The following is a 27,790-nucleotide window of genomic DNA, read 5'->3' as shown; positions in this document are numbered from 1 at the left end:
GGGCTCTGTGCTGAGAGCAGAGCCGGATATAAGGCTCGAACTCACTAACCGTGAGATCATGACCTGAAATGAAGTCAGATGTTCAACTGACTGAGCCACCCAGATGTCCCCCTCCTTTATTTTAGTTTATTTATTTATTTATTTTAAAATTTTTTTTAACGTTTTATTTATTTTTGAGACAGAGAGAGACAGAGCATGAACGGGGGAGGGGCAGAGAGAGAGGGAGACACAGAATTGGAAGCAGGCTCCAGGCTCTGAGCCATCAGCCCAGAGCCCGACGCGGGGCTCAAACTCACAGACCGTGAGATCGTGACCTGAGCTGAAGTCGGACGCTTAACCGACTGAGCCACCCAGGCGCCCCAGTTTATTTATTTATTTAAGTAATGTTTACACCCAACGTGGGGCTTGAACTCATGGCCCTGAGATCAAGAGTCACATGCTCTTCCAACTGAGCCAGCCAGGCCCCCCCTGGTATACAGTTTCATTCAGTGTAATTAATGTAACAAACTGAAAATCTCAGTGGCTTAACCCAAGCAGAGTTTATTTTTTACTCACATAAAGTCTGATAAAGAGCAGCCCTCTCCTAACCCATTTCTCTTGGTAGGCACCTCTCTTCCAAGCAATGACTCCTTCAGGCCCTCCCTGGAATCCATTTTTGAATCTTCTGCATGTGGAAAGGGAGCCTAAAAGTCAAATGAGGCTCACCTACTCTTAATTGCTTTGCCCAGGGGTGACATGTCATTTCATTGGCCAGAATGTAGCCACATGACTCTACTAACTGCAAGGGAAGATGAGGATGCGCCCTTCCTTTGTGCCCAGGAAGAGGGAACATGGTGGAGAACATAAAGCATTGTTTCTGCCACATTCTCTCTCTCACCAGGCTGTCATGAAGGGTCAAGCAGAGACCTAATATCTAAAAAGAATTAATTCCAGGGGTGCCTGGATGGCTCAGTCGGTTGAGTGTCCCACTTCAGCTCAGGTCATGATCTCACAGTTCATGAGTTTGAGCCCTGTGTCAGGCTCTGTGCTGACAGCTCAGAGACTGGAGCCTGCTTCGGATTCTGTGTCTCCCTCTCTCTCTACCCCAACCCACTCACGTTCTGTCTCTGTCTCTCTCAAAAATAAATAAACATCAAAAAAAAAAAAATTAAAAAAAAATTATTACCAGCACTAGCACAGGGTGGTTTAAATAAGGGACAAGTTATAGGTGAAGAATCTGAGGCTCAGAGAGGTTGAGGAATTTGCCTGAAATCATACAGCGAGCCAGTTAGTAGCTATTTTGTGGTAGTGAAGCATTCAGGACAGATCTAGAGTTGGACAGGTCTGGGTATAAGTCTCAACTCTCACTTCTTCACTGTGTGACATTAGGCAAGTTACTTAGTTTCTCTGGGCTTCAGCTTTCTCATCCACAAAATGAGGAGAGGAATAGTTCCAACCTCATAGGGTGGGGTGAACATTCAGGAGTTTATGTGCGTCAAGAGCTTAGCTTAGATCCTGGTATGTGAGCACTGCCTAATAAATGTGAGCCACCTGGACAGATGTGATGTTATTTCTGATCTTACCTTGCCAGGGTCAGCACATTTATTATGTTTTGTGCAAATTCTGTCCCTTCCTCCTACCTCTTGTGGTGTGTGTGAATGGTTTTATTTACTTGGTTAAGAGAAGAAAAAATTCCCTCGGTTGTATATTAGTCACTCAACAAACCTTTATAAGCACAAAGCCCCCAAGCACCCATGTCTATTCTGCTGACAGAAGTCTAAAATGCCCTCATTATTGCTTCCTTTAGACTACAGTTTGGCCCTGTAAAATTCATTCCCTTCCCAATCCACTTCTAGGATTGTTCCATCACTGAGAAAGGGGCAGGGCAAGAGGGTCTGGAGCTAATGGGCTCCAGCTGGGGAAAGGCCAGAGCCAGAGCAGACCCTGCTGGGTGTGTGGTCTGGGCATTCTGAAAATGTCTGCTCACACAGAAGGAAAGGTCCAAGATGGGAAAGAGGTGGCCTCCCCTCCTTCCCCATTTGACCCATCTCTGAGCCTCCTTTTGCAGCCAGCCAGTCAGAGGTTCGTGAGCATATGCTGAGACTTGACAGGTATTTTGGAGCTGATGGTCTGTGACTGGAGTTTGAAGGGTAAGAGAGTGGGGGGAGGGGGGGTGGGAATGAGAAGGGAGAGGGGAGCAGGAACCAGACCAAAGGGTCCCTATGGGTGGTACTAGCCATATAATTTGTGGGGTCTGGTCCAAAATGAAAACATGAAGCCCCTTGTTAAAAAACAAACAAACAAACTATTAAGAATTTCAAGATGGTAACAGTAGAGCATTAACCCAAGCACGGGACCCTGGGGAACTGCACAGATCATACACCCGTGAAGTTGGTCCTGCCTATGGACCACAGTAAGAAGGACTTCACTGTGAGGACTGTAGGGAGCCACTGAAGGCTTTTGAGCTAGGGATGATAAGATCTGATTTGCATAAGCTTTAGTTGCTGTCTCACGACACCACACCTGGATGATATGGGACCCTCTTCTCTGCACTGGTGGCCTGATTGATTTTCCTGAAATACTTTACTCAGAATGTCATTCCCCTGCTCAAGAACCTGCAGTGGCTTCTACTCCCTAATCAGATCCAGCCCAAACTCCCTACACAGACACTCAAGGTCCTTCATAATCTTTCCTCACACGATTTAGTTAACCTGTTGCTAACACAGGCTGTGTGTGAATCCCAGAGATGATGAACTAGCCTGAGGACACAAAGTAATTACAGGAGGGCAAGCCAGGACTAGAACCCAGGTCTCCTGCCATTTGCCCATCCTGCCTTGGAGAAGTGTGAAACCTCACAGTGTGCTTTGTAACCCCCAACCTCGCACAGAACCTTGCACATGGTAGCTGCTCAATATGCCTGTGGCAGTGAGTTCCTCCTGGAGCACATCTTTGCCAGTAAGGGTGTTCCAGAATCCGGGATGTAGGTAGCATCCTTCCTCACTCCTCTCCATCACCCTTACACCTCTAGATATTCACCAAACCTCACCGTACCCATGGTGCCCATTGGGTCAGGTCCTGCCCATAGACATGTATCTGGCCTACAGGGCTTTTAAAAAGCTTTTTGGGGGCACCTAGGTAGCTCAGTCGTTTGAGCGTCTGACTCTTGATTTCAGCTCAGGTCATGATTCCAGGGTTGTGGGATCGAGCCCCACCTTGGGCTCCTCACCGAGCATGGAGCCTGCTCAAGATTCTCTCTCTCTCTCTCTCTCTCTCTCTCTCTCTCTCCCTCTGCCCCTGTCCCCCGCTTGTGTGTGCTCTCTCAAAAAAAGAAAAAAAAAAAAATTAAGGGCACCTGGGTGGCTTAGTTCGTTAAGCATCTAACTCTTGATTTTGGCTCAGGTCATGGTCTTTGGTTTGTGAGATGGAGCTCTGCATCAGCCTCTGAGCTAAGAGTGCAGAGCCTGTCTGGGATTCTCTCTCCCTCTCCCCATCTCTCTTCCCCTCCCCCGCTGGCGCACGCACACACACACACACACACACACACACTCTCTCTCTCTCTCTCTCTCTCTCTCTCAAAATAGAGAAATAAACATTAGAAAAAAATTAAAAAACACTTTTTGAATTTGTTGTTGACATTTGAAAATCGGGAAATTTCACAGGATAATCTGCATTTTTATTTCTCCCTCGTCTCCAGCCTGGGTCTGCATTCCCCCAGGGTAGCTGCTTCCTTCTGAAGTGAATCCTCCAAGGGGTTCTGCCCTAAGTCCCCAGTGGACCTGTGGAGATTGGGATCTTGAAAAGAATGCCTTACACTCCACCAAAGACCAGTCAGGATTCTGAAATCTGACCAATCAGGTGGATAACTCCCCCTTCTGGGGGCGGGGTCAGGAGAAGTAAACCCAGCCAAGTCTCTGCCAACAGGAAGGGGGTTCGCCCTGACCCCCTGTCCTGTCACTGATGTGGGTGGGAACCTGTAATGGGTCAGCTGGTTGACAATTAGGGAGTAATTAGTTACCAGCTAATTAATGCACAAGACAGCTAAGGGGCTGGGAGGAGAACGAGGGACTGAAGCTCAGAAAGGAACCTCAGGTCTCTTTCTGGAAAAAAATATATTTTCAATGTTTTTATTTTATTTTTGAGAGAGAGAGAGAGAGACAGAGTAGGAATGGGGGAGGGGCAGAGAGCAAGAGGGAGACACAGAATCTCAAGCAGGCTCCAGGCTCTGAGCTGTCAGCACAGAGCCTGACGTGGTGCTCAAACTCAAGAACTGTGAGATCATGACCTGAGCTGAAGTCAGACACTTACCCGACTGAGGCACCCAGATGCCCCTCTTTCTGGAAAAATATTAAGAGAGGGCAATAAGGAATCCCCAGGGTAATGTTTGAAAACCGCTTTTATGTTGTTGGAGATTTAAATGTCCCCCTACAAAGGACTTGATTCTTTTGAGAAGCAGATGGCTCTAACCAGGCTGTGGTGGTTGGGGCTGGAAGATAAGGAGTGGACTGAGGGAGAGTAAACCTTTCTTACCTTGGGGGGCAAACTGCTTTGTGGTATTTGGAAAGGTTCTTTGTTTGCAAAAACTAGAAACCTCCCTGGATCACATTGAGCAAAATGAGACTCTGCTGGAAGGCCATCAGAAGTGGTATCAAGATTATAAAAATTTCAAGGTAGAAACAACAAAGTCGTTGTTTCAGTTCAAATTGTTTTCTGCTTTCCAGACCTCCTTGTGATCAGCCTGTTGGTTAGAAGTAAACACTTCTTGCATTCAGAGTGTGGTCTGTGGACCAGCAGCTTTGGCATCTTCTGGGCACTTGGTGGAAACAGTCTTAGGCCTCACCCCAAACCTACTGAACCAGAATCTGTATTTCAAAAAGATTTTCAGGGGGATTCATGTGCACTCTGTAGTTTGGGTTTGTGGCCACAAGAATCAACTGGGTGATAGGAGGGAGGAAGTCTCTTAAACCTGAAGGTTCCTAGGCCTTTGAGAAGAGCTGTTGCCTTAGTGGTCTACAGGGGATGGTGTTTCCCAGGGCCCACTGGGGAGAGGTCAATAAAATTGGCAAATAGTCTTGAGATGCTGCCACAAATTCCTGCCCAGGTGCTAGTGGGGCAAGAGTCCAACCTACAGCAGCTTGCGTCCCAGATATTAGATGGGTGGGAGAAACCCAGGCCTGTGACTTGTCCAGGAGGAAACTGCTCAGGACCCAGGAGGGAATGCCCTGTATGCTGCTGGGTCTCTACTTAGAGGGCTCTATTTTGAGGTGCTCATCTGCTTGGCTGAAGGAAGGCAGAGGGTGGCTTGTGCTGATGTCAGAGCTGGGGGGCTTCAACCTTCCTTCTTTACTCTGGGCAAGCAGTTCCTAAAAGCTGCCCTTGGGACAGAATGGGAGAAGCAATATTGACTTGGTCCTATAGAAGTTCCAAAGCACTTTCATCCTCTATCATATTGATCTTCATAATGATGTGGTACAAAGAACCAGCCAAGCATGGATGGCTCCTGTCTCTGAATTCGGGGCACCTGGGTGGTTCAGTCAGTTAAGCATCTGACTTTGGCACAGGTCATGATCTTGCCATTCGTGAGTTCAGGCCCCACGTTGGCCTTTGTGCTGACAGCTCAGAGCCAGGAGCCTGCTTCGCATTCTGTGTCTACCTCTCTCTCTGTCCCTCCCCTACTCCCACTCTCTCTCTTTCTCTCTCTCAAAGATAAATACACATTAGGAAAAAAAATTAAAAAGGTTGAATTCAACCCCAGGAGTGACTGTGACAGCTAAGGTTAGTGAGACTTGCTACTTAACTTGTGCCTCTTTCTTGGTTTGCTAAAGTCTTGTTCTCAAATTAGCAATTAGGAGGTTGAGTCAGGGGTGAGCTCATCCTTTGGCATTATGAAGTTGTTAATTTAAAGTATGCCCATGTTAGGGGTGTCTGAGTGGTTCAGTCTGTTAAACATCTGACTCTTGACTTTGGCACAGGTCATCTCACCATCATGAGATCAAGCCCCATGTCGGGCTCTGCACTGGGCACGGAGCCTGCTTAAGATTCTCTCTCTCCTTCTCTTTCTGCTCTCTCTCCTAAATAAATAAATAAATAAATAAATAAATACGTACATACATAAATGCATAAATAAATAAAGTATGCCCATGTTAGAGCTCTCTGTAAGAGACAAGTATCCATCCAAGCTTGTTCAATACTCTGTGGGGTGTGAGAGTTTCCTTTTCAGGGCCAACACATTATTGGAGGAAGGCAATTCCTACTTCTTCCACTTATTTCTATCATGGAAGAAAGGACCTCCCACCTGCCACCCATGGGTCCCAGGTGTCACTCAACACCTTGAGGCAGCTCCCAAAATTATAGACAGAGATTCTGGAGGAAATTGTCAGTCTCTACAGGGCTCACCTTTTGTCTCCAAAACTTATTAAATGACATCACAAATAAGGCTTGGCAAATAGGCTGAGGGAGTCTGGTCAGTGAGAACAGACAGAAGCCTGCAGGCATGGATGCAGGCAGGATGGAAATGAAGACCTATGATAGGTGGAAGTGACAACAAAGTGGAGATCCCCAGAAGGAGAATGAACAATCCCAGCTAGCATTACAGAACACTTTCAACAAGCATGGTTCTCCTTTATCCTTGGCAGCCCTGGGTGGTAAGACAGAATTATACCCATTTTACAGATAAGGATCCTACGGTCTAACAAGGTCATGGGGCCATACATAACCAAGCCATTATCTTGGACCAGCGCTTAGTGGGTGTACAGTTGATGTTTGCGGAATAAAAGTAGAAAGTGTACATTTGATAGCACTTTTTAAATGATGGGAAATTTATATTTTTGTGTAATCTTAACTATCTCCCCCACAAGATGCTTACTAATTACAAATGGGCCCTTTTCAACAGAGAAACTTGCCAGATGGCTCCTTAACCAAGTGATCGATGTTAACATCACTGGTAATAAATCACGTTGACAGAATGTAGCCCCTGAATGATGCACTAAGAAGGGTACAGCATTGCTTCTGTGGCATTCTTGCCAAAAATGCATAATCTTGATCCAATTATGAGAAAACATTAGACATTCAAATTGAGGGCTGTTTTGTAAAATGACTTACCATCACTCTTCAGTGTCAAGGTTACAAGAGAAAAGAGAGATTGGGGGAACTGTCACAGATTAGAGGAGACTAAGCAGACATAACAATTAAATGCAATGTGGGATTCTGGATTACAGCAAAAGTAAAACTGGCAAAATTCAAACAAGCTCTGTAGGTTAGTTGATAGTATTCTATTAGTGATAATTTCCTGGTTCTGATTGTTGTATCAAGGTCGTGTGAGATGTTAATATTAGGGGGAACTAGGTGAGGGGTACAGAAGGTGAAGACTTTAGCAGAACTCTGAACTACTTTTGCAACTTTCTATAAGTCTAAAATTATTTAATAATAAAATATTTTATAAATTTGATATATGAATTATATCTCATTTTTTAAAAATAATAAAAATCTTGACAAAGTAAAGCATTACTATATAGCTTCTTCAGATGACACCTTCTCCTCTACCAGTACTTATTATTTTTCTCTTTGAATTTGAAATGGCATTTAGAATCTCTGTATATTCCACATATTCTCAGCTCAGATCTTCTTCCAAGAAGGTCTACTTGATCTCCACAGCTAGAAATCATGTCGTCTTCCCTTGAACTCCTGTGATACTTTATCTGCACCTTTATTAGGGCATTTACCATCTCCACAATGGACATTTATGGTATTTTCCGCCCAGCCCTCTGGCCTAGATCTTCTTCCCTCTTCTGACTCCAACCCTGACTTTTCATGGAAGCTGCCATGTTTTTACGGACCAATCCCAAGCCACAGTTGATTGGTCCAGGGGTAGACACCTGACTCAGTTGGGCCAATCAGACACTTTCCGGGACCCCTCCCCTCCCCCCTACTGGAACTGAGAAGTTAATTGATCTGTCTATGGTGGCATGAGTTACGAAACATGGGAGCTGTTAACCATCACTTTCTCTGCTACGTGGGGGAACCCTATCTGCCACTAGAGAGGGAAGACCGGTAACAGAGAGAAGCAGAGAGCGAGAGTGTAACCGAGAGAGACCTAATTCTATTTGTTTTTGGAGTTTTCTGTCCTTGCCAGGTGTAGGTTGGTTGGTTGACCCTACTGTCTACTACATAATCCCTAGAATCCAATCTACCAATAAAATCCCTTCCCCAAAAATCTGTATTAAGGTAGCCAGGATAGTTTTATGTAGCTCTCAACCCAAAGACTCCCAAAGAATATAGCTACTCTGAATGATTTCTGTGGATGTTTTCTCTCTCCCACTCATCTTGGAATTGCCAAATGCCCACTTAGATACAGTTTGCATCAGCCTGCGGCTAGGGAGAAAACTAGAACAATGTGGTGAGTTATAAAGGTAATTTTTTTAAATTGCTAGATTCTGAGATTAGTCCTTATTAAATTTTTTGGTGGGAGTAGAAAGTAATGCTTTATTTTTCCTTTTCTTTAATGTTCTTTGACAAATAACAAAATGTGGCCGCATTTGGGGAGAACACTTTACTGGGATGTAAAATCCCCGAGTCTGGGAAGCACCCAGGTAATGATTCCTCTGGGGCAGAGTTCTCGCCTGGCTCTCAGCACAGCACGGCTACCGACACATGGTAGGGCAAGAGGTACCTCCGAAACAAGTGAGATGAGCTAATGAGTTTAGAAAGCTGTTCTGGTCTCCTGCATGTCACGAGGGGATGATCTGGTTCAGAACTGTTATAGCTTGTTCATTCACTTCATTCTTTTATGATTTTCAGATCAGGCCAGATTTCTTTATCTATCTGCAAAATGCCCTACTAGTCTTGCCTGACCTTTCCTTTCAAGTGGGCCTCAGATTCATTTTCTCTCTTTTTTTTTAATTTTTAAAATATATTTTATTTTATTTATTTTAGAGAGAGAGTGTGAATGGGGGAGGAGGCAGAGGGAGAGAGGGGCGGGGAGCGGGGTAGAGAAAATCTTAAGCAGGCTCCACGCTCAGCATGGAGCCTGACATGGACTAGATCCCATGACCCTGGGTTCATGACCTGAGCCAGAATCAAGAATCTGAGCCACCCAGGCACCCCCATTTTCTCTTTTATCCTTACATCTGTCTAGAGGTGGCTTGACTGGGAGGAGAGGTGAAACTCTCTTCTCAAAACGTGGAGGGTCAGCTTACTGTGATGGAGAGAGCACTGGAATGGGAGTCAGCATTGCAGCCTAATTCTGGTTGCCCCTCTGGCTGGTTGCTAATTCTCAGGCAAGTTGCTTTAGTTCTCTGAGCCTCGGTTTTCCCATCCATAAAATGGCGGTGCTGTCTAGCCTACCTTCTGCATGGGGCGGTTAGGAGGGCCTGAGCAGGCTTTTTTAGGCTTTGGCAGCAAATTGTAAACTGGGAAAGGGGAGAATTGTTTTATAGGGGCAGGTGGAGGTATTTGAGTAGGGAAGTGATGATATCATAGAAATGGGAAGGTGGGGAAGTTGCTCCGTACTTCCTAGCTATTCCTAGCTATGTCTCTTACTTGCATGTGACCTCGCTTCTGTGTGCCTCAGCTTCCTCGTCTGGGGATAGCCACGTCCCACAGTCAGAATCCCGTACTGGACACCAAAGAACACATAGAGCTGGTGAGGGAGAGAGAGGCACTCCAGGTGGAGGAGACTGTAGCAAAGGCTTGGGATCAGGAATTATTGAGGCACAAATGAGAAACACTGGTCTCACATGTTGTGTTTCATGGGTACAATAAAAATACTTCTCTATCGTGATGAGAATTAAGCAAGATAATGCAGGCAGAACCCTCAGCACAGACTGGCACATAGTAAACTCAGTCATGGCGCTCGTCCTTACTGCTGTCATTTTATTTTACAGGTAAAGGAAACAGAATCTCTGAAAGGTGATGTGGCTGGCCTAGTCACACAGTTATCAGAGTCAGGCAGGATTTGAATCCACATCTTCTTGACTCTAGAGGCCAGGCTCTGGACAACTGTGCTACAGTCGCCTGTTTGTGGGGCCTCTGCTCCCGACCCCAGCTGTCTGCCTGACTCAGCAACTGTGGGTGGCCTTACTCCCGTGCGTGGGCAGCAGAGCTGGTAAGAAGCCTCCCAGTTCCTTGAAAACCAAATATGGCCATACCAGGCCCTCTGAGGCCTGACCCCCAGGCTGGGCTTGCTCCTGCCTGCTCCTCTGGGCCGTGGGGCCTTACTCCCCGTACAAACTGGTGGGTTTGCCCCAAAGGACTCTGGGAGAGCCTGTAATCAGATCCCCTTCCTCATAGGATCTTGTTGAGCAAGTGAGACCAGTGTCTTATCCATGCTGTAATAATTCCTAACTCCAAAACTTTGCTCAGGGAGTGCCTCTCTCTAACCAGCTCTTGTGCTTTCGTTGGTGCCCAGTGTGAGGTCAGGAATAGTTACTTCCAGACTGTGTGACTTAGAGTAAGATGCTCATCACATCCATCCATACCTTCCTTCCTTCCTCCCTCCCCTCCCCTTCCCTCTTTTTCCCTCTCCTTCCTACCTTTTCTCCTTCCTTCCTTCCTTCCTTCCTTCCTTCCTTCCATCCATCCAGTGGGCACCTACCTGTGCCAGACACTTTATATATAGTCTCTCCTTCCAGACTAGAAGCCTTGCAGACCAGGTGCCAGGAGATAATTATTCAACCAATATCCTTGGGCAAGGCTTGTCTTCACTACAGTCCTGATGAGGCTCTTGTTATCACCTCCATTTCACAGTTGGGAAGACTGACATGAAGAGAGGGGAAGTCCAAAGGATGTCCAGTGGAGATGGGTGGCACTGAGACTTGAACTCTGATCCATTGGACTCTAGAGGCAGTTCTGCCCAACTCTTAATGGATGGACAGACTGTGGTGAAGGTCAGGTCCTAGGGGAGGGCTGGGACCACTTCTTCACTTCTTAGCTTCTGAGTAGTTCCCTTAACCCAGAGCCTTTCCAATGCAACTATCCCTCACTCACTTTCCCTACTCCAGCCTCTCCATGGCTGATCTGATACTTGCTAGGGAGACTAGAAAGGATTAATTCTTTCCCTTGGTCCCCATTTCTGAGCCTTTGAGAGTGCCCGTCCTATCTCATAGCTTGCAAATCCTTCTCAAGGTCACCAGCATCCTTACCTCAGCGCTGCAGAGTAAGGAGGATCTTCCCCATGGTTCCAATAGGGGAACTGAGGCCCCTGCACTGGTCATATGTTACATCAGGGTGTGGCCCAGCTGGGCTTGGAATCTCTTGCTTCAAGGAGCTGAGCACAGAATTAGCTGCTAGATCTTTCTTGAAGCCTGGTATGAAGTGTTTAGAGTCCAGAAGATCCAGCTCTGCTTCTCACTAACTGTGCAGCCTTGGGAGAGTCACTTCACTTTTCAGAACCTTATCTTCTCCTCTGACAAATGGGGATAGGCTGGTACCCATTTGAGAGATATTGGGAAGATGGAAAAAAATAATGCTTGTAAATCACTTAGCACAGTGCCTGGAACATAGTGGGTGCTCAGACAATGAGGTTATTACTGTGCTTAGTGCCTAACATAGAACATCAGATCAGGAGGGCTATCCAGGCCAAGGGTAATTTACTAACATTCCTTTATCACTACTATGTGCCAAACACATTCATCAGGACACAATCCCTATAACTCAGTGCCATTTTACAGATGAGGTGACTGAGGCTCAGAGAAGGAAAGTGACTGGCTCTAACTCCCTGTCCAATCAGAGGAAGAGCCTGGGCCTGGACTCAAGTCTGTGTCTATAATGTCAGCTTTGTTTTGCTGGATTCTCCAACCTTATCATGCGAAGACCCAGAGAGGAAAAGGGAGTTACTCGGGGCTCCACAGCAGCTGGGAATAGGTCAGACCACACCGGGGAGGCCTTTTCCATCCTGGCAGCTCTGCACAGGTCTGGGTAATTCTCCAGTTCTAGGATTAAGACAGGAGCTTACTGACACAGTCACAGTCCTCAGAAGGGTCCCAGAATCTGGTCCACAGTCTCAGGCCAGCTGGCAGATCTCAGCTTCCCCAGAAGCCCCCACTCTACCCTGTGACCACCCCTTCCCCACCTCCAGCTTTCAACTTGTTCCCCCCCCCCCCCCCCCCCCTTTTTTTTTTTTTTTTCCCAATCAGTTGAACCTTCTGCCAAAGAAAACTCGTTGATGCCCGCAAACCAGCCAGCCGGGGAGGAGGCTGCTCTGGAATGTCGGAGGGGGGTCACCAAGCTGTTTGTGAGCAGGCCAACACAGAAATGTGAGCAGCTACCTTTTTTGGGGAAAGTCAGAACTCCCTCTGTGGGAAAGGATCCAGGGAAGGCTATCTCAGAGGCTCGGGCCTCAGTTTCCCCTTGATCAACACCCCGGCATTTATGGGTTATGAGTAACTTCAGCTATTGATTCAATAGCTGTTGGTTGGGTGACTGCTGTGTTCCAGGCACTGAGCTGGCAGCTTGGGACACAGCTGACACAGAGCTAAGCCCTGTGCTCAGGGAGGACTTTTCAGCAGAAGGCAGTGTCTTAGTACGTCTCCCAGTGAACAAAAGGCAGGTGCCCCAGGCCTACAACCCCTGATCAACACTCTTGGGGCTGGTCAGGTTTCAGAACTCAGAATTTTGGGGGTTTTAGAAGGTGAGCTGGGGACGCCTGGGTGGCTCAGTCAGTTAAGCGTCTGACTTGACTCAGGTCATGATCTCACAGTTCATGAGTTCAAGCCCTGCATCGGGCTCTGTGCTGACAGCTTAGAGCCTGGAGCCTGCCTTGGATTCTGTGTCTCCCTCTCTCTCTGCCCCTCCCCTCCTCGCACTCTGTTTCTCTCTCTCTCTCGAAAATAAATAAACATTAAAAATTTTTTTTAATCTGGTGGGGACTGGGCCCACCCATCTCCAATCAAATATATGAATATTGCTGTAGTGAGAAGTTTAAGTATTGAGTCTAAGTGGGGCCCCAGGTTTGGCCTCCACACGAGTTTTCTTCAAATATATGGAAAAGCCCTTGGATATTTGGGCTTTGTGGACTGTAGAGTTGAAGACAAGGGACTGAATCCCTGATTCATCTCCCCATTTTCTCAGATGAGAAAACTGAGGCTCAGGGCAGAGGAGTCACATACCCCAGGCCCTCGAGCAAGCAAATGGTGCAGGTGGGTAGAATTCAGGTCTCAGTGACTCCACATTCAGAGCTTGTCACCAGCAGGGACCCTGGCTGGGAGAGAAGCAAGGGCTGAGTAGAGAAGGCTCCCTAGCCAAACCTCAGCAGCCTACCAGCCAGTCCTGCCAGGAAGGAGTTAAGAGCAACCTGGGCCTCCGCCAGGCCTCTGCACTGCGGCTCCTTGCAGGGCCTGCCTGTCTGGGGCCTGTTTACCAGGCCACACTTGCATCACTGGCTTCAACGTGCAGTGCAAACACACTCACATTCTTGGGTCATGAGAAATGCACAATTATGATGACATCATGCCCAGAGAGAAGATTTTCGCCAGCCTCCCTTCTGCCCACAGTCAAAGCTGTTTAATTAGCACTCTTAACTGGAACTCTTGTCTTGTAAAAACCAACTGGAAGAATTTATGGGTGGGGGTGATGGGGGTTGGAGTGAGTATGTGTGTGTGTGTATGTGTGTGTGTGTGTTTTAAGGATAAAAATAGCTCATCTGGGACTCCTTTTGGGGTATTTGTGAGTATCAGTGCACCACTGTTTATATTAAATCTATGTCACCCTGGACATTTTCGTCTGAATTTGGCTTGGAGACGGGACGAGAGAAACCACCCATGTCTTTTTGTTCCTTTTTGGGAAGGAGACACGTAGGCCAAGTAAAAGGGCCCTTGGAGACGATTTAGACCAACCATCATTATACAGCCAAGGAAAGGGAAGCCCAGAGAGGGGAGGGCCTTGCTTGAGGTCACACAGGCTCCAAGTTCTCACACCACTCATGCACTTTGCCACGCTGCCCGCAGCCCCTACTTTGGCTTTATGAGTTGGTTTTTCAGGGTGTTGCAGAGAGATACCTCTAGATAGAGCTTCCTGGATATCTTTTGAGATCAAAATGGAGGAAATGGTGGTGTTGGGGGTGTTGGTGTTGGTGTTGGGTGGATGCGGAGGTGGCCTGGGAGCAGAGGAGAGAAAGACTGGGACCACAGAAAGCCTCAACCTCACCCTCCTGCTCTCCCCCACCAAAAGGAACCTACCCTAGGCTTTGAAACATCTGTTCCTCTTCCAGGAACCCCCAGGCTTCCTTTAGCTCCTCCTTCCTAAGAAGTGCCACCTCCTCACTGGCTTCCTTCCATGACCATTGAAGACTTATTTCCCACCATGGGAGCTAGATTTTTAGCAAATGAAAATAGAAGACACCAGTTAAATTTGACTTTCAGAAGGGCACCTGGGTGGTTTGGTTGGTTGAGTGTCTGACTCTTGATTTTGGCTCAGGTCATGATCCCAGGGTTGTGGGATTGAGCCCTGCATCTGGTTCCACGCCACTGAGTGCAGAGCATGCTTGAGACTCTCTCTCTCTCTTTAAAAAAAAAAAAACTGACTTTCATGTAAGCAACAAATAATGTTTTAGTAGGAATATGTCTCATGCAATATCAGGATACCTGGAAACCTTAGTCCCCTTCATCTTTATCATCACCATTGTGGCAGATAAAATGCTTCCCCACCAGCCTTCCCTCTCTTTCCTCATTAACTGAACCCTGATTTTTGTCTGGGGTGGGATTGTATCCCAGGCTATGAGTCAATCATGATTAGTCTAAGCTAGTCACAACAATCCTGTTCTCTTTTGCCTTTCCAGACTCCCTTGCAGTCAGGAATGGTCTGGTGGCCTTAAAATATGTCTGTAAATTTTTTTGACACCCTCCTTTTGAAAAGGTGGAAATTCATCCCCACAACCTTGAATGTAGGCTAGACTTAGTGACTCATTTCAAAGAGTGACTTTTGAGGGTAGGTCATGAAAACCATTGTTGCTGTTACCTTGCTCTCTTAGATTATTACTTGCTCTCGGGGAAATTAACCACCATAGTGTGAGGACACTCAACAGCCCTGTGGAGAGGCCCACATGGGAGGAACTAAGTCCTGCCACTAGTAGCCAGCACCAACATGCCAGGCATGTGAGTGAGAGACCTGGAAAGTGGCTCCAGCCCCAGTCAAACCTTTGAATGTGGGCCAACATTTTGACTTGCAGCATCAACCAGAGATATCTTTGTATTAATCATATATTTTTTAAGATTTGATTTATTTATTTTTTAAACATTTATTTATTTTTGAGGGAGAATGCGCATAAGCAGGGGAAGGGTGGAGAGAGAGAGAGAGAGGGAGAGAGAGAATCCAAAGCAGGCTCTGTGCTGACAGCAGAGAGCCTGATGTGGGGCTTGAACCCACAAACGACAAAATCATGACCTGAACTGAAGTCAGATGCTTAACTGACTGAGCCACCAGGTGCCCTAAGATTTTTTAAGTAATATCTACACTCAATTTGGGGGTTGAACTTACAACCCTGAGTTCAAGAGTCACATGCTCTACCAATGGAGCCAGCCAGGCACCCCTATATTAATCATATTTTAACTTTTCTATATTTTATGATGTTTAAACATCTTTGGGGGGCCTTGCTGGCTGGTAAAAGACTGCCCCACCCAGAGCTAGCTAATTCCTAGAGACAGTAAACAACCTGTTGGTGAGCCCACCTTTTATGTACAAACCAACCAATCCTGAGTCCATACCCCCCTGACACTTCTTTATCTAACTCATATACCAAGCTAATATTTCCCTTGACTTAGATCATCCCAAAGCCAGGTACTAGACAACTAGGGACAGCCCCTGTGCCCTGGAGCCCACTGGAATTACCCAAACTACCCAAACATTACCCTGCCTTTCCTTGCCTATCCCACAGAAACCCTAATGAAGGTTATGGCCTTGGCTTTCTCTTGCTCCTTTCTGCCTCCTGACCAACACTGGTGCTTCCCCCTATGGCCCCACACACATGCTGTGCCTCTTGTTTCTAGGAGAACTGTGAGTAATGTTAAACTTTTCTTTCAGTGGCATCGAATTCTCCATGTCATCATGTAGTCATCTTTATAAATGAAGACACAGGCACAAATCACCCCTAAGAGATCCTGATTCAGAACCACCAAACTACACCATCCCCAACTGACCCACAGAAACTGAGAGATAGGAAAATATTTACGGCAGTGTTAAGAATCTAGGTTTGGGGTTATTTGTTCCCCAGCAATGGGTAACTAATATGAACGTTCATGTAACCTAGTTCTGACTAGTAAGACATAGGGAAAGTATGCTAGGGTGCTTCTAGGAAGCTTTCCTCATAAAAGGATCAAAAGGGAGAGGAGAGCTCAGGGGTATTACCCTCCTTAAACAAGGATGATACTTATAGAAATGACAGCCATCTTGGGACCATGAGGCCCTGAAAATAAGGTTAGAGGAGTGAAAAAGTAGAAAGGACCTGTGTTGGGGCGCCTGGATGGCTCAGTTGGTTAAGCGTCCAACTTTGGCTCAGGTCATGATCTTGTGGTTTGTGAGTTCGAGTCCCACATCAGGCTCTGTGCTGACAGCTCAGAGCTCAGAGCCTGATGCCTGCTTTGGATTCTGTGTCTCCCTCTCTCTCTGCCCCTCCCCTGCTCATGCATGAGCTCTCAATCTCTCTCTCTCTCTCTCTCTCTCTCTCTCTCAAAAATAAGTATTAATTTTTTTTTTTTAAAAAGGACCTGTGTCTTTATAACATCATTAAGCAGGTGGACTAACTCTATGCCCACCTGCATCCAGATTTGCAGACAAGCAAGCAATCAATGTGGTTATGGTTTAAGCTACTGTATCCTACAACTTGCAGCTTAATGCATCCCTAACCAATATGGTCCGCATGCACAATAGCAACTCACTTAACTGGAGTAACTTGTGCAATGACTTCATCTATCTACAAGCTGAAATGAAGCTAAAAGGCCAACTGAGTACCAAAACCAATACCACAATGTCCATACCAAGCACCTTACTCTCAGATAAGCTTTCCCTCACGTTTACTCATAGCCTTTTAGCTTTTACTTTAGACACAATTCTAACAAGCATTTCTAAGGTGTCTTCTTGGGCCACAGTAGCTTGGAAATCAAATTCAATTCAATAATCAATCATTTGCTATTGTGCAAAGCACTGTGGGAGGCCCTGCTTGACACTGTGTATCCATGAATGAGTTTTAAGAGAGTGAACATGATCTCGTTGGTCAAAGTAACTTGGCCTGTAAAGTAGAGACCAGAGCGAGCCTGGAAAAAAGAAAAGAGAAAAGTTGCTAGTGAATGCCAATCTATTAAGAAAATATATGTTTAAAAAGTATTTTTCCATGGAAAATTCCATTAACAGGACAAATCACTATAACTCTTCTTAATTGTTGCTAATACTGGTTTTCCAAAATACTCCACATACTTGTATGCTTTAACTTCCTGAATCCCTTAAAAGTTTTCACAAGTGAAATAGTGTGCCAGGCCTGGATCTGAGTTCAGAAGAAATGCAGAATGTAGCAATGCTAAGATATCCTGGTGCACAATTATTCTACCTGTATAGATGGGAATCTGAGGCCCAGGGGGAGGGAACAGCCCGGAGTGACACAGTAAACTAGTGGCAGACTGAGGACTAGAACTCAGAATTCTGAACTTTCCCTTTCTCCAGTCAGTGAGGAAGGTAACAGTCATTCCCTCAAACCACCCAGACATTTTCTCTTGTAAGGAGGAGAGTCTTCACCCTGCGCTGTCAGCTTCTCCCCACCACCCCCCACCCCGAGTCAGGAAGCTCTGCCTGCCCAGGATTTTCCTGTGTGTGGGAAAGAAACAGAATGGGCAGATAAATCCTCCGAGGCTTGTTTTCAAGTACATGAGGCCCTCTCCCTGGCCTCAAGGCCCTGGCCAAGATGACCAATCCATTGACATGTGTTTTTGTGTGTTTCTAAAAGTAATTCAAAAGGATGTCTGTGCATCCCTGAAGCACAAGGCTGGACATGGTAGGGGAGGAGAGTATGGGTCATTGTTCCTGAGCACAGGGAGCTGCCTTAGTTTGGGTCCTCCCAGAAGTAGACCCTAAAACAAATATTTAAGTGTCAGGAATCTATCTGGGAAGTGAACCCAGGGAATCCCTGTCAGGGAGTGGGGAAGCAAGACAGGGAGTGGAAGTGAGCCAGTAGGGGAAGCATTATCAAGGCAGTTACTGTGGTGAACAACCAGAGCTCAGCCCTACTAGGGACCTCCCAGAGACCGTGTAGGCCATACCTCAGCCATCCCAACCAAAGGGTTAGGGAGCTGGGTTGTCTATCCACCAATTTTCTATCCTTCGATGGCCAAGGGCTACTTCTGGGGGTGCCAATTCTTGGCACTTCCAGTGTGCTCCTGAGGCCAGAACAACACCATCAGGCATTCAGTGAGCAGCCTTTGGTGGGTAGAGGTGATCGTCCATGGGATAGGGGCTATGTCTGCTCCAGGAGTTGACCACTAATTAGTTTTACATTCACAGGAAAAGGTGGACACAGGCCCAGGAGACATGTCTCTCCCTCTGGGGAAGGATGTGAAGGGTGTGTACTGCAACAGCAGGGGCTTTTTCCTGTCCAAGCCTCCATCACCCCTTTCTTCTCGTGTCAGGGAGCCACATTTCTGTGATAGTCAGCTAGTATGCATGAATATCCATCTCTTCCTCTTTGAGGCCCAGCTAGACCATACTTCCCAGTCTCTCTTGTAGTTAGGAGGGGCCATGTTCTCAGACAATGAAATGTGAGCAGAAGGGATGTGCACCTCTTCCAGACTTGGGCCAAAAAGCCCCTCCACATACTGTCGTTTTTCTTTCTTTCCCTTTCTGTGGCCAATTTAGAGGCCAATGGTAGAACGTCTTTAATGATGCTTTGGAGGAAGATGATATCATGCAAATTACTGCACAAATCAGTACTGCTATTTGGCGTTAGTTCTAGGAGGAAAAAGGAACTAGGAAGCACTTTGCCTCTTGATCCAGGCAGAGGGAACAGCATGGGCAAAGGCCACGGGGCAGGAAAGAGAAACCCAAAGCAAGCCAGTGTAATGAACACTGGGAGAGCAATGAGGGACAGTGACATGAGAGGAAGGTGCCTGATCCTGATACAAGATTAATGGGTTTGTGGGAGGTTATTTGATGGGTTTGGGACAGACACAGCCTTGGCAGCCTCCCCATCACAGGGGCAGAGCATCAGTTTAAGAAACCAGATTATAACTAGGAGGGGCTGAACCTAGTAACTTAAAATTTGTGTGTGGCTTAGATAGTCATGGAGTTGAGTGGGCTCCATGCCTGGAGTCCCCTGTCCCAGAGTCAGGGCCCCCTGCCCCTCCCAGTGAGGGAAGGGCTTTTCTGTGTTCCAGTCACAGCCCAGCCTCACCTTAAAGGATCATTCCCAGGTCACCTAGCCTGAATTTGGTGAGTCCTGAAATCAGGTGGCCCAGAACCTCTCTTGGGCTGAGTTCCTCTCATCCTACACAAATGACTCTCCAATATCAGACCTACAGGCTCTTCTTGTGGGCTAGCCTGGGAACCTCACCACATCGTTTTGTTAAACCTCAAGTGACTGACTTACTAATGAAGTGTTGGGCCGGAGCTGCTTGCCTGACCTCCGGGGCTGCTTTTTGCCTGCCCCACCCCCTCCCCCAAAGCAATGTCCTCTCGGGAAATGCAGCTGACCCAGCTGCATCCGTGGGAAGGCCTGGCCCCCACACCTCACCCTCCTAGCCCTGCTGAGGCCTCAGGAAATGACCCTTTTAGCAGCCACGAGCGATCCAGAGGACAATGACAGAGGGACGGAAGCCTGTTTGTCTCAGCTAACTTGTCCCCTTGGGTGGATGCCAGCTGCTGGAAATACAAAACTGAAGATTCAGTGGGAAAATATATTTTTTTAAAAAAACAGACAATCCTATGGGCTTTAGCCAACTTCTGAGGCTCTGAGGGATTTTGTTTTCTTTAAGTGTGTGTGTGTGTGTGTGTGTGTGTGTGTGTGTGTGTGAGTTTAAAACATAAGGCTCAGAGCATCAAAGACTCTAAAGTTTGGAAGATCAGCTGTCCCACCCAAGCTGCAGGCCCCCCTGTGACATCTGTCTTCGTGTGGCTGGGCCCCACCTCTCCACACCATTGTTAATCACATCACTCGGCTCTGGCACTGTCCCCACCCCACCTCCACTCACCACCTAGAAGCCCAAGAGCCCTTCTCAAACCCAAATCAAGTCACCCCTTCTAGGGCTCTGCAGGCCAGCTCTGCCTCAGCTCCAAGGGGCTTCCTCACCACCCTCTTTGAAACAGCACCTCTGAATTGTTCTCTCTCAGAGCACTCATTTTTGCTCTTAACCCCATCTGGAGTGATCTGGTTTGTTTACACATGCCCGGTGCATAATACATATTCAGTAAATGTTGACTGACTGAATGTTTTTCAGTGGTAGTTGCATTCAGATCAGAGTTGGCTCAGAGAATCCAGTGTTCATTGTATTGCAACAAACATTTTTATTGGCTACAAACTGCGCCAGGGCCGGGAGGCAAATCAATCAGGAATTCCACTCATTTATTTACTCATTCATTTAGAGGGTAGAGCCCTGTATAGGTAGTGATTCCATCTGGGGTTGGGTGGGGGGGGGGCAGAGAACAGCTGGAAAACTTCATGGAAGAGGGGATATGGATTTTCCATCAAAAGAGAAGCCAAATGGGATGGTGGCCTGTCCAACTTGAAGGAACTGTCTCGTTTGGAAAGTGTGAATGTGAATGTGTTTAAAAAAGGAAGAGAACCATGGAGTGTGGAATTTGATTTATTCCCACTTTGGACTGCCAGGGAAGTCAGAGACCTGGTTTTATGTGGGGCTGTAGAGGGGACACTCAACCTTGTTTGCTGAAACAACGGAGGGATGAATGTAAAGGGCTGAAGTGGGGAGGGGGTGAAGTTGTTCTGTTGCCGTGGAGGCCTTGAATGGCATGCTAGGCAGCCCGGATTTTCCTCTATGGGCAAGAGTCTAATAAAAATAATGATTTTGAGAAGCCTGTTTTAAGGCTGATGTCAGTGACTCCTGAATTCCAGTTCTCTAGTGATGCAGACTACCACAAGATGCTTCTGGAAAATACAGTTGCCTGGGACCCATCTTGGGAGAATCTGATTCTCTGTAAGCTGGAGTTGGGGCCTGGTCATCTGCATTTTTATAACCTTTCCACACGTTCTCATCATTTACCAGGTTTGGTGACCACTGAGGCTCAGAGAGGTGAAGGCGTGTGTCCAAGGTTACCCAGCCAAACAGTGGTAGGTGGGGGGCCTTTGACCCAGGTCCATGTGGCCCTCCATGTTTACCTGCTTCATCTGCAGCCTCCCTCTGGACTAGCTCCTTTCTCCAGTTTTCTTTTCTCCTGGATGCAAGAATCTGGGCCAGGGCTGAGGCTGCTGGCCCTGTTCTCCCTTCCCCTCCCCACCCCCAGCCTCAAAGGTCAGGTACCTCCCAGCCTCCTGCGGGCATGTCCATTTATGGCTCTGTTGTTCCAAAACGTGGCCAAATTTATAAACTCCCCCTTCCCGGAGACACGAAACAATTTGTGCAGAGTATAGTGCGGGGGCAGAGCTAGGAGCTTCATCCGGGGCTTGGACTGCAGCCCTGGCCCAAGCCCAATAAGCTTTGGCATTGGCCAGGCTGCAGTCCCTCCCTGGGCCTCAGTTTCTCCACCTATAGAGCAAAGGAACTGGACTAGATCATTCCTGAAGTCCTTTCTAAGTTTAGACACATCCAATTTACTGCTTACAAATGACAATTTCCTAAATCCACGGGCCCAGTAATTGTAAAAGATGGGCTGGAGGATGGACTGTAGCCTCTAGGCTCTTTTGCATTGCTTCTTTTCTTTCTTTCTTGCTTGCTTGCTTGTTTTAAGTTAAAAAATTATCCAAGGAGGGGCGCCTGGGTGGCTCAGTCAGTTGAGCATCCGACTTCGGCTCAGGTCATGATCTCACAGCTGGTGGGTTCGAGCCCCACAATGGGCTCTGTGCTAACAGCTTGGAGGCTGGAGCCTACTTCGGATTCTGTGTCTCCTTCTCTCTCTGTCCCTCCCCTGCTCGCACTCTGTCTCTCTCTCAAAAATAAACATTAAAAGAAATTTAAAAAGTTTTTTTTCAATGTTTATTTTTGAGAGATAGAGACAGAGCATGAGTCGGGGAGGGGCAGAGAGAGAGAAAGGCACAGAATCTGAAGCAGGTTCTAGACTGAGCTGTCAGCACAGAGCCAGATGCGGGGCTCGAACCCACGAACCATGAGATCATGACCTAAGCTGTTAATTGTCTGGCACTTAACCAACTGACCCACCCAGGCACCCCTCATGTTTTCTTTTCTTTAATTTTTTTTTTTTTTTTTTTTTGCTAATATTCCATTGTACAGATATGCTACATTTTGCTTGTTCATTTGCCAGTTGGTGGACTCTAGGAGTGTATCCAGTTTGAGGCTATTAGGAATAATATTGCTGTGAATGTTTGCATGCAAGTCTTTATGTGGGTATGTGTTCTCATTTCTCTTGGGTGGATACCTCATTCCCAACCTTTTAAACTGCTCTGGCATCCTTCAGTGGAAGGACACACTCTGGTGTTGTAACCAGTCCTCCATCAATGGACATTTAGATTGTTTGCGAGGTTTTTATTCTCACAAACCCTGCTGCTCTGTGCTTCTTTGCCCCTCCATCTCTGGATGCATGTGCAAGAAGAGAGATGGTTGGGTTATAGAATATGGACATTTTACATTTGTTGAATTGTTCCCAAATCATCCTCCATGACACTTTTGCCTTCTCTTCTCTTCAAAGGAACAAGAATGGCGTGTGTGAGAGAATCCACTATAAAGTTATCACCATGACCCCTACCCTTCCCATTGAGCCGGAGGGACTGGACAAGGAGACAGGCCACTTCTGGATAAAAGTCCCTAGGTGTGGCAGTCACAAGATAACTGAGGTCAAGCAGGAGAAAGCAGAGGCTGTTATAAGGACTAGAACTCTTTCTCCCAAGTTCTCCTTTGCAAGCATATAGGTAATGAGCTCTCTGTCACTGGAAATATGCAAGTGGAACCTGGCCAATCATTTGGCAGAGGCTGTAAAGGAGCTCTCAAAATCTGATGGGAAACCGGGCTGTATGGCTTCTGAGCAGCAGTTTGGCTAAGGGGTTAAGAACATGGGCTTAGCTGGCAGTGGCCTCTGGTTTAAACCCCAGCTCTGCCATTTCCTAGCTCTCTTCCTTCCATCTTCAGGTAACCACGATTCTGACTCCTATCATCACAGATTTATCTTGCCCATTCTAGAAATTCATACAAATGTCATCACGCTGAACATTCTCTTGTATCTGGCTTATTTCATTCAATATTGAATGTTCATGAATTCCTGAGGGTTTTTTTTTTTTTTCAAATCTCCCTCCATTCAGTAGGGGACACTCACCAACATTTCATCTTTCATTAATTTCTTCCATCATTGAGTCACTCATTCAACAAATATTTCTTGAGCCCTTGCTGTGTGGGGAGGGCTGGCCAAACAGAGTAACCCATGGCAAAGACTGATGAACTCTGGGTCTCCCAGAATGTTCTTTGACTCAAAACTATTTTGGATACAAATTACAATGGTGAGAGCCCTACTCTGAACTACCGCAGTACCAGGTAGAATCCCCAATAGACAGAGGCTGCACAGCTCAGGCTCTGGCATCCATACACGGGCACTTAGTTGGTGCTTCATAGAAAATGGCTACAACTGTTCCCTTGGCACAGAAGCACTGTAAGGAGCAGAGACCTCCTCTTTTCTTTTTTTTTTTAAAGTTTGTTTATTTTGAGAGAAAGAGAGAGCACACACGTGAGTGTGAGCCAGGGAAGGGCAGAAAGAGAGAGAGCAAGAGAGAGAATCCCAAGCAGGCTCGTGCTGTCAGCACAGAGCCCAACAGGGGGCTCAATCCCACAGTGATCATGAGCTGTGCCAAAATCAAGAGTCAAGAGTCAGAAGCTTAACGGATTGAACCACCCAGGCGCCGCCCTCCTCTTTCCTAATCCTTCACCGGACCTATATGTCCGGTACCATTTCAATCTACATTTGTCAATGAGGAAAGGATGCTCAGAGAGGTGAGGTAACTTTCCTGAGGTTGCACAGCTAATGAGTGGGTGAGCCTGAGATTCAAACCCAGTCATGCTGAGTGTCAAGTTTGAGCTTTCACCTCTGCTATGGGGAATCAGCTGATGCCTCCTCACCCTTCCTTTAAGCCAGAATCCCTCTGGACAAAGGTTGTGAACTTTGCTTTGCCATTTCTTGTTGTCTTTCTTCCACTTTTAGGGGGGGTCAACCCAGGATGTTTTCCTGGTCTTGGATTTTGTCTGTTTCAGCTTAAAATCATATTGGAGAGGGTAGGGAGAAGCAGAACTCACCAACAGCAACTCCTGCCCTGCCTAGCACCCTGGGCCTGGGTTCTAGGTGATCTTACTGCAATTTGTCCCCCACCATCCTGCTTCTTGCAGACTGTCTACCTTGGGATCCCCCTGGACCCTCACTCTAAGGTTCTATTAAGTGATCCCTAACGGCAGCATTTTCCTAAGTGATAGGCACAAGATTATACATCTGGGCTAGTTGTTACCAACGCCCTGACTCACCCAGCTCATTCCCATGAGTGAATGAGCCTTTCATTTCAACTGCTGGCTTTTAAAGGGCCACGCATCCATTTTTCCAACCACGTAAAAAAGAAAAACGTGGTTCAAAGAAGTAGTTAAGTTTTCTCCATGGGAGCAAATTTTCCAGGGAAGAAAATGTCAATCTTATAATACAATTGAGTGGCCTTCAAAAAATATTTTTTTAGCACATGAAAGTGGAGCTTCTGTGATAGAAGGAGGAGGGTTTTGGTTGCTGAGTGACACAGGTTCCCTCTCACTCCTTAGCTACCCACTTCTCTGTGACACTTAATGTTTCCACTGGATGTGGAACCCAGTTTGAGAACCTCTGAGAACACCCTGGCCCAGGACTCGAACCCTGGGTCTGAGCCCCAATGTCATGCTTCATTAGTATGTGACCTCAGAAAAGGGAGTGGCTTCTCTGGACTCAGTTTTCCCATCTGGGAAATAGCACAGTTGTACTAAATATAAACTTCTTTCTAGTTCCAAGATTCTGTGTTACTGGGGAAAATTTAGTATGAAGCAGTAAACTGTTGGAAATACAGACTTGTGGAAAAAAGAAACAAAGTTCTCTTGTTTGAGGACATCCAGTAAGAAACCAACGGCTATAAAAGTGCTGTCTAGGGTCGCCTGGGTGGCTCAGTGGGTTAAGCATCTGACTCTCTCCCTTTTTTTTTTAATGTTTATTTATTTTTGAGAAGGGGGAGGGGCAGAGAGATAAGGAGATAGAGAATCTGAAGCAGTCTCCACACTATCAGTGGAAAGTCCAATGTGGGGCTTGAATCCATGAACTGTGAGATAATGACCTGAGCCAAAGTCGGACACTCAATTGACTGAACCACCCAGGCACCCCAAATGCTTGACTCTTGGTCATGATCTTGTGGTTTGTGGGCTCGAGCCTCGCCTTGGGCTCTGTGCTGACAGCACGAAGAAGCTTGCTTGGGATTCTCTCTCTCTGCCCCTCCCCAGCTCAGGTGAGTGGTCTCTCTCAAAATAAATAAATAAGCATTTTTAAAAAGTGTTTTCTTTTTTTTTTTTTTTTAATTTTTAAATGTTTTATTTATTTTTGAGAGAGAAAGACAAGAGTGTGAGCAGAGGAGGGGCAGAGAGAGAGAGGGAGACACAGAATCCAAAGCAGGCCCCAGGCTCTGAGCTGTCAGCACAGCACAGAGTCTGATGCCGGGCTCAAACTCACAAACTGCAAGATCAGGACCTGAGCTGAAGTCAGACACATAACCGACTGAGCCACCCAGGCACCCCCCGCCCCCCCCAAAAAAAGTGCTTTCTAAGTAGAGGTGCTGTGGGTCTCCTTGCATGAATTGATAAATAAAGGTCAACAGTTTCATTTGCTTCATTGTTAGAAAGTAGGTTAATGGGTGCCTGGGTGGCTCAGTCGGTTAGGTGTCTTGACTCTTGATTTTGGCTCAGGTCATGATCTCAAGGTTCATAGGTTCGAGCCCCATGTCAGGCTCCATGCTAACATCGCAGAGCCTGCTTGGGATTCTCTCTCTGCCTCTCCCCGATTCATGCTCTCTCTCTCTCTTTCTCAAAATAAATAAATAAACTTAAAAAAATTTTAAGAAGTGGGTTAAGTCAAATCATTATGCCGTACAGCTTAAACTTATTCAGTGCTGTACGTCAATTACATCCCAATAAAACTGAAAAAAATGGGGATAATATTAAAGTGTTGAGAAAAATAGTACTCAGGAAAAATGTTCTCATAAATCAATGCAAAAAGTCACTAATGTCATTACCATATGTGGCAAGGGGAAACACTCTAGGGGGAAAAAAAAAGAAGAAAGTAGGCTAAAGTTGTCCCCTGCTATCCCATCTGTGTAAATGATTTGTCAGTAATCCTTCTCTCATGCTGATTATATGAAACATACTAAGTAATGAAAAGTCAAACAACATTAATATAGGAAGATACTGAACATCAGACAATTTAAAAAAAATGAAACATGCACTGCAGCCTTGATAACCAATTATTCCTCTTTGCTTAGATTGATTGGTTTCTTGGGACACAGGGCTTCTAGTGCTAAAACCAGGAAAATCCCAGGCAGACTGGGATGAGCTGGTCACCCACCTGACATATCACAGTTACTTTGTGCTAGACACTGTTCTGAACATTTTTCACATATTAACTTCTTAGATCTGCATCACACCCTTATAAGGGAGGTGCTATTATTATCTCTAGTTTGTAGATCCTCAGGGGGAAACTGAAGCTCAAAGAGGTAAGTGGCTTTTCCAAGGTCACACAATTGGTTGGAGGCATAGCCTAGATAAAAACCCACCCCATAAGTCTCTGATGCCTGTAACTGCTAATATCACATAAACTTGCTCCTAAATTGTGTCTTTGGCAAATCACAGAGCTGTGGCCAGTCTGTGACCAAGGCCAGCCAGGTACTCGGGAGACCCAGGCCTATCAGCTTCTTTGTATCCTGGCTTCCAGCTTGGTGAAATAAGGGGGCTGGTTGGGAACAATTTTTGTAAGCAGGAGAACTTGTCAGACAATCGGGACCCCAATATATAAAACAGACCATAGTCACAAAATTTACGTCGTCATCATTTAGCTGGAAATTCTTTATGGTGTACAGAATTCCTGAAACTCTGCTCCATAGCCTGAGGCTTTCAGAAACAGAGTGTGAAAACTTGTGGCTTAATTGCTCTCTAAGGACTTTTGGGGCTTCAAAATTAAATCCAACTTTTAATTGAAACATTTCATTCGTTCATGCCACAAAAATGTTTGAACTGCGGAAGATTTGCCAGGTGCTGGTCCAGGCACTGGGGCATCAGAGATGAGCTGGACCAGGATCTCTCCACTCTGGCACTATTATTATTTGGGGCTGGGTAATTCTTTGTCTTGTCTTGTACCTTGCAAAATGTTTAGCAGCATTCCTGGTATCTACTCACTAGATGCCAGTAGCTCCTGCCCAGTGTGACAGCCTAGAATGTCTCCAGACATTGCCAAATGACCCGGGGCAGGGGGTAAAAATCAACCCTGGTTAAGAATTACAGAGCTAAACTTATAAAGATCTCTCATCTCGTGAGCTTATGTTCCCTGGGGAGAGACAGACAGCAAACATTTAAAAAGAAATGTGTGGTAAAGTGAAAATGGTGTGATGAGACAGATGTTACTGGGGACCTTCTTCAGCTGGGTGAGCAGAGAAGGTATCTCTGAGAAGATGATATTTGATCTAGAACTG

General features: G+C 46.4%; 1 long non-coding RNA gene across 3 annotated transcripts in view; it reads left to right on the top strand.

Annotated features, from left to right (window-relative positions):
- The window catches only part of LOC125913968 (uncharacterized), a 30,362-nt gene extending 7,085 nt beyond the window's left edge, over nt 1-23,277 (top strand). The window contains exons 1-5 of one of the 3 annotated variants that reach the window (XR_007455167.1): nt 6,467-6,620; nt 9,858-10,078; nt 10,720-10,859; nt 12,108-12,227; nt 22,762-23,277. This is a non-coding gene — a long non-coding RNA (uncharacterized LOC125913968). Of the gene's footprint in view, nt 1-6,466; nt 6,621-9,857; nt 10,079-10,719; nt 10,860-12,107; nt 12,228-22,761 lie in introns of those variants that run through there. The other 2 variants (XR_007455166.1, XR_007455168.1) reach the window with 2 other exon arrangements.
- Nucleotides 23,278-27,790: the final 4,513 nt, after the last annotated feature.

The sequence above is a fragment of the Panthera uncia genome (genome assembly GCF_023721935.1).
Source record: "Panthera uncia isolate 11264 chromosome D3 unlocalized genomic scaffold, Puncia_PCG_1.0 HiC_scaffold_8, whole genome shotgun sequence".
NCBI classification, from domain to species: Eukaryota; Metazoa; Chordata; class Mammalia; order Carnivora; family Felidae; genus Panthera; species Panthera uncia.
This window is presented reverse-complemented; position numbering and strand designations above follow the sequence as displayed.